The 7,500-nt window shown below is 39.4% G+C and overlaps 1 protein-coding gene and 1 long non-coding RNA gene across 2 annotated transcripts in view; both read left to right on the top strand.

Annotated features, from left to right (window-relative positions):
- The window catches only part of LOC122258030 (ras-related protein Rab-32), a 51,391-nt gene that overhangs the window by 31,004 nt on the left and 12,887 nt on the right, over nucleotides 1-7,500 (top strand). The window lies entirely within an intron of this gene.
- The window catches only part of LOC147471250 (uncharacterized), a 2,475-nt gene continuing 873 nt past the window's right edge, over nucleotides 5,899-7,500 (top strand). Inside the window, exons 1-2 of the long non-coding RNA XR_015191265.1 lie at nucleotides 5,899-6,258; nucleotides 6,627-7,500. The exon at nucleotides 6,627-7,500 is cut by the window's right edge and continues 873 nt beyond it. This is a non-coding gene — a long non-coding RNA (uncharacterized LOC147471250). The remainder of the gene's footprint in view (nucleotides 6,259-6,626) is intronic.

Here is a 7,500-nt window from a genome sequence, read left to right as displayed (position 1 = left end):
TGACTACGTGATCGAATGAACGTAAAAGTGGTGTCGTCCTAATTATATAACTTCACAAAAGTCTTCGGTTCCTTCACGTGCAACCTTTTGGGATGGGTATGTGTGTATTTTTAAGCACATACATGCAAACGCACATGTTCATAACACACACACACACACACACACACACACACACACACACACACACACACACACACGCACACACACACACACACAGACACACACACACACACACACACACACACACACACACAGACACACACACTTTTGTTTAAAGGTTGATACACTGTTTACTGATAAAAAGTTATCGTTTTTATTTCGTTTACAACCACATCAATTTCATTAGTCAAGGGTGATTACATTGTTCTCAAAATGTTATCAATTATGATATCGACTACTGAAATAATTTCGCATTTGGTGCTTCTCTTGTTGTCTTCCATGCGAACGTGTTAATAATGGTAACATTTCTTCTTTTACTTTCCATTTTATTTTCCTCCATTATATTTTTATTATTATTACGTTGTAATTAACATTGTTGTGCTCATATCTTATCCAATTATCATAAATTTGGCAGAAATACTATGAAGACTGGCAGCCCCATAGGCCTACATCTATTTTTTTACGCGTATTTTATTTTTTTTTCCTAATTCGGCCTATGAAGTTATTTAAGAAATTCCCATTAAACTGCACCATAGGCTACGGTACCATAATGTCAACATATACTCATGAAAATTTGTGTAGACATACAACTTCATAACTTTTCCATACTTATTGAAAAATGCCCCTAACTATTTATGTAAATCATGGAAGGCAAAATATTCATTTAAGATTGAAACACTAATGACAAGAATTGTTATTAGGTTGTTTTCGTCCTTAATTATCGCTTTATAGGTTAATCGACTGGTTTCTAGGTTCATTAGTTTCTATATTAGTTTATAAGAAAGCTCACACTCGAAGTTACTAGTAGATAATGATGAAAATTTATGGGTGGGATGGCCATGGCTCAGTCGTTTAAATTATGGAGGCAAACCGTGAACACAAACAGATCTAGGATCCCATTTGAGAATTCGGCACCAGTATGGTAATTTTTTCAAACTAAATTTGTTTTTTAATTATATTTTGGGGGATGTTGGCGGTTAAATATGTTCTCTGAATATACTGAAGTGTTTTCCTATTTGTAGTATTGTTGCTTCTATTGATAAGATTAATGTGATTAACCGGTGTTTTTATATCATCATAACTGTTATTAAATCTACCATAATTTTTGTTGTTGATGTTTTTGTCAAGTTTGGTGTTGTTTTTTGTTCTTATTATTGTTATTGTTATTATTATTATCATTATTATTATTATTCGTTATTGTTATCATCATCATTATTATTACGTTTATCACCATTATCCTTATATTGTTATTATCATGATCGTTATCATTCGCATTAATATAATATTATTTTCATTACCGTTACTATAACAAACATATCATTACTGCTGTTTTCATCACTATCTTCAGTATAATTATTATCACAACCATCATTATCTCAGTAATAGTAATCATTGACATCATTATCATCATTACTGTTGCTGTTATGGTGGTCATTATGATAATGATAATGTCAGTTATTAATGTTGTTGGGATAATGGTGGTGGTGGTAACAATAATTATCATTATCATAATTACTATTATTTATAACATAATTATCATTACGCTAATGGTAGTGGCAATGATCATAATTAATGTAGATGTCATTATTGTTATTATTATTAGTAGTAATAGTTGTAGTAGTAGTAGTAGTAATAGTATTGTTACTATTATTTTCATTACCGTTATCATATTTAAAAAAAATAACTATCCATCCTGATATGATCATTGTTATCATCTATATCCACGGACATAGTTATCATCACATAAGAATTATAAGGAAAGTATTGAGTATGGAAACTGAACTACATATTCTAATAAGAACCGATGGGTGTGTCCTCTTTCTCATTTGACCCTGACACGTCATTCTCAGGTGCTATGAACTTTTCCTTGCCGTTTCTTAGGATCTTCACCTCCCCCTTCCCTTATCTCATCTATTTCTTATAAATCAGATTTCTTTCTTTTCCTCTTATGATTCTCATTCATCCTCTCTTCCTCCGCTAATTACTCATCTAACTTCTTTTTTTTATAATTTCAGTTCTTTTTTCCTTCCATTCATTTTAATTTATCCTGTTTTCCTCATCCTTTCGCCTATAATTTTATTTTCTCTCTTCCATTCCACTTATCACCCCTTTCTTCCTATAACTTGAATTCCCTCTCCTCCAGTTTTCTATGACTTCAATTCCCCCCTCTCCCGTTCCTCCAGTAATTCTAATTCCCCTTTCCCTCAATTATTCCGATTTTCTTCCTCCTCTGTCCTTTATAACTGCAATCTCCCTCCATTCTTCTCATAAATTCAATTTTACTCTCTTTTTCCTGTTCCCCCCCCCCCCCCCCCCCCCCCCAATAACACTGCTCTGCCCAACTCCATTTCCTTTCGCCTGTAAAACCATTTTCTATTGTCTCACAGTAACTCCGATTCTCTTTCCCTCCCCCCTTCTTCCTGTAACTTCTCTTTCCCTCCCCCTTATTTCTATAACTTTCTCTTTCCTCTCCCGCCCCCTCCCCCTCATTCCTCCTATGACTCAAATTCCTCTCTCTTCCTTCCAACATCAACTCCTTCATTCCTTCTAATTCCAGTCACCGCTCCTTCCCCCTTCCCCCTCCTCCCCCCCACTAAGGCCAGTCTCCTTTCCCCTTATTCGCACTTCGACTCGTCCTCCTATGACTCAAATTCCTCTATCTTCCTTCCAACATCAACTCCTTCATTCCTCCTAATTCCAGTCCCCGCCCCTTTCCCCCCTCCCCCTCCCCCCACTAAGGCCACTCTCCTTTCCCCTTATTCGCACTTCGACTTGTTCAGCCCGACGATGGTTCCTCTCTCTCTCCCCCTCGCCCGCCCTTTTTCAACCGAAATAGAAGACCTCCTTTTGGGTTCTCTCCAGGACACGTCCATCACCACCTTCCAACTCGCGCCCGAGATCTTGTGCTTCGATGCCCCTGCGTGACCGCTCAATACGGCCAGCGTGTTAGGGCATCCACGTGTTGAATACTAATCACAGCTTAAACGCTTCGCTCCCGCCAACCTCACGAATCATAGCGAGTTAGTCATGTGGGGCGTGCGCCTGTATCAGTTTTTTTTTTCTTTTTTTTTTTTAGGTTCGCCATCTCTCGAAATGAGAAGTGATGTCACCTACGTGGTATTCAATCGTAATTTGGGTATTGTTATCCTCCATACAGAGTAACCTTGTCTACTTCATCCGTTTTATACTTGATAGTTCCTTGTTTTTTTTTTTGAATTCCGCTAATGATAAAAGTTTCGAATGCAGCTTCGGAAATGAGGTCGCTCGCATCGAACACCGACTACTAATTAGATGTGTCGGAGCAGAATTTATTCGATTTAGTGTTTTGGAAATTCAGCTTCTTTGATTAGCGATTTTGATGTATTGCTTTCGCGGTTAATGCGCGGTGGAAAAGCGTCGGCGTTAATTTTTTTTGCGTTGATTTTTCTCAGTAAAAAAAAAAAAAAAAAAAAAAAAAAAAAAAAAAAAAAAAAAAAAAAAAAAAAAAAGGGAGTAATTTTAACTTTCTCTCTGTTATGATATATATCAGAGATGGATGAAATATGGGAAAATGAAATTTGAAGAAAATGTCGGTGAGGCTAACAGATCTACAGTGTTAAAGCACGTACAAGGAAAGATTTGGAAATTAAGTAACGCACCTGGTACTTGATATCTTATTAGTTTGGGTCTTTTAGAAAAAGAATGTCTCAGAATTCATCTACTTCACTCATTCGATGTAAGATTTAAACATCAATATGTGCTTATAAATAGGCGTACGCGTTTATTGCACATGTTTGCACACACGCACGCACACACACACACACACACACACACACACACACACACACAAACACACACACATACATAAACACACAACCTTAGCATATTAGTCAGCAAGCAAATGCGCACAGACTTCAGCTAGATTAAAGAACCAGATGATTCAAGTTTTCATTTGTAAATATAAGATTTGATAGCTTAAAACAAAAAAAATGTGTGCAGTTTATTGCACAAGTAAAAGCAAAATTAGCGTGCTTTAAGTAGATAGTAAGCATGGTAGATTTGTTTCGAATAATAATAGGGTTTGTGCATATCAACCGCGTTACTATGAATATTACCCATTTATAGGTTGTAAATACATTTTACTGTTATATGGCTTTACTAGAAAGTTTCAGCCCCAAACACAAGCGACCAAGACAAGCTATTTATATTTATCAACTTGACCATGGTTTGTAGGTAATCATTTCTCATTTTACATCATCCATTGGCCAACAGATTATTCACCTATTTTGCATATTGAATAGTTATCTAATGATACTTTATGACAGACAAAATCCCTCTCACGAATGAATTCCTAATTTTTCATCACATGCCATTACACATCGCAGAGAAATCAAATGGCGACATTAAGTAACAGAGGCTAACTAGTCTCATCATGAATGCATGTCCCTTTCATGTATTCCGAAAGCATGTAGAAGCGGACACCGATAACGTAGAATCCTGGAGCGAGGAGGAATCGGAGGATGAGAATCTCGCATAGGATGTTGAGTGGCGAGACAGGGACAAGCCATATCATATAACTGCCAGAACCTGAGGATGATATGCGATGCTCCACGCTCCTTCTTGACCGCACCACCTCATACCTCTGTCACAATACCTTATGTTCTGACTCGGACTTACATCACACGCCTCTATCTTTTCCGCCCTTCTACCCTCACTTATCTTTGGCTGATTTTATCCCTGTCCCCTTTCTTCTATTTCACTTTTACTGTTTAAAGGCGTGAATGAAGGGTTTCGTTTGAAATTCATACCTTTTGCTGCAACTTGCGACACACCTGCCATGGCCTTAGTACAAAAGACCATGATGGAGTCACACTAAGGAACATCACTTCACGTTTATGTATCATACTAAGGAACGTCACAAGAAGTTTAGAGGTCTATTGGGAGCAACGATCTTTGCTAAATAAATACTCGATTGTATTGCAAGGTACAAACCAAATGTAAAATGATGAAGATAATATCGAAGAACGCAAGTTCTCAATTGCCTTCTGAAAAGTAGTAAGGTTACTTATATTTTTTTACGTAATCATTACATCATCAGTAATGACAATGACGAAAGTTGCCTGAAAGTCGGTTCCAAGCCGCGTACGTGACGAGGCCTCGTTCGTGGTGAGCGTCTTCACCCACGGATTATACGAATCGCACAGCCTAAGAGAGGGAGGATTGAAATGAGGCTCATTTTCTCACCTATTGAATTATCCAAGTTTGACTTGACTTAGCAAACTGCCACGAAGGCCTAGCTTTCGGGGTAACGATCTGTTATGCCAGTGCCCTGTGGTTCAAGTATCACCTTACAGCCGAGGCAGACGGCCCATTGTCACGTGTCACGAGCTAGTCATCAGCTACCTCCCCCCCCCCCTTCGCTCGCTCAACCGCAGCATCCTCCGGACATTGAAACGTAGGGATAATATGCACTTGCAGGGCTTTCGAAATGGGAAAACTATTAGTCAAGATCTCTGCGTAAAGAACCAAGGTAACCCACTCCCACATCTTCCCGACCAGTAATCAGGGGTCCAAAGGGGAAATCTCAACCGAGGGCGAGGGAGGGAAGGCGGCGGAGTGGAATCATGGCCACGTGAGACGCGGTACAGCGGAGGACTTGGCCGCGCGTGCCTCAGTAAGCAGGTCCTCCTTCATTACGGTGCCACGCCCGCGCTCCCGCGTGTCCTGTCGCTGTACCTGGTGTCTCGTGAGGCGTCTCCTGCCCATGTATTCTTGGGGATTACCTACGCGCGTGTTTCCTTTCCTGTCGTGATAAAACTCGGCGATTGAAAACTGTTTAACAAACGCGAGTGTGCGCACATTACGGCGCAGTGTGACCTACGAGTCATCATGGAGGCTGGCCTCGGCCAAGATGCTGACGGTGGCCGCGACTGCCTTCTGGAACTTTACGGCATTTTGTACTCTCTCTCCGAAGCGAACGTATAGATTTTGGTGCATGTGAGATGTGAAATGTTTAGCAAAGTCTGATTTTGTGAATTTATAATTTGGCTGAAAGAAAGTACGATGCCACAGTATATATCATGTGAAGTATATCAATAGTCTGTATATTTTCTTCTATGCGTAAGTAAGCCAAATGAATTGTTTTGATAAAATGACTGCAGGAATATCAAACTGCACAAAGTGGTAAAAGTTATTTCAAGAACTATTTCTTTTTAGAATAAGAAATGAGTATATTATTTTTCTCAAACTTATCACATCAATTCACTGCATAAATCGAGGAATAGATTGGGTGACATAAAGTAACGCTGAGTTTCAAACAATGATATTTTGGGGGGTACATGTCATAGACTTTATGGGTATTACAGTGTCTTATCTTATTCTGTAATAAATGTCATTTTTGGGCATGAATTCTTGTACGAATGTCTCCTATTGATATGCATACTTGAAGCATGTCCAGAGGCAGTAATCCAATGTCTTGTACGTTCCAGCGTCGTGCCTGGTTATAGGACATGGATCATAATATTTAGATTCAATGACCTCCCATGAAAAAACGTAGACGCCTTTTAGGACGGTATTTTCTTATCACAAATAAGGACCAGAGAAAGTCCGCTTAGAAAAAACAAAGAATACTGCGAGACACAGAGAACTGAAGACGGTGAAGGATGGTGCCGGAAGCACTACTGTCGGGAATGATGCTAATGTGCGTCATGATTGTGTGTCTCTGGACAAACTGCAACAAAAGAGCAATACTCACAGAGGGTCAGTTCACCGTCCCTGGGAAAACCTTCGAGGTCTAAAGTGTTCGAGGTGGAGGTGGATCTCCAAGAAGTTACAACACTATGGCGACTGAGACAATAGACGTGGAGTGAATATGATTAGCTGTTGTTAGAATCGGATATATTTCGTTTCAGCACACAGAAAGTTTGCACGATAAAACCATAGTATAATCTGATTTCTTGTTGAAAACAGGGAAAGTGAAAGGAGTGAAAGTGACAATACGTTTATATCTATAATCTAAAACGTTTCGCATGATTATAACAAACATTAACAAAACGCAAAACCAGGTTATAAATTAGGACCAACAGTTACATCTTAAACCACGAAAGCGACAACAGTAACACATACCAATGACACAAATTCGTAAATCCTTCTGACATCAGAGTAAACAAACACTGGGTTATCGTTGTCACTGCCACACGCAATCAGAGTCACAGAATCCCCGACGCCCTCTTAGCCCCGGGTCTCTAACGACGGTTGCCTGCTTGCAAGACGAACTGCGAAGGCATCATGCTTGCTGAGTTGGTCCTAACCGGAGTCTTCGGTGCCGCTTTCTACCTCATCCTTGACCAGATGAGGCTGCTG

Source organism: Penaeus japonicus, unplaced genomic scaffold (assembly GCF_977035675.1).
Source record: "Penaeus japonicus unplaced genomic scaffold, GWHDUDI00000001_assembly GWHDUDI00000009, whole genome shotgun sequence".
Classification (NCBI taxonomy): domain Eukaryota; kingdom Metazoa; phylum Arthropoda; class Malacostraca; order Decapoda; family Penaeidae; genus Penaeus; species Penaeus japonicus.
The sequence above is the reverse complement of the archived record's forward strand: the minus strand, read 5'-3'. Positions and strand labels throughout refer to the sequence as shown.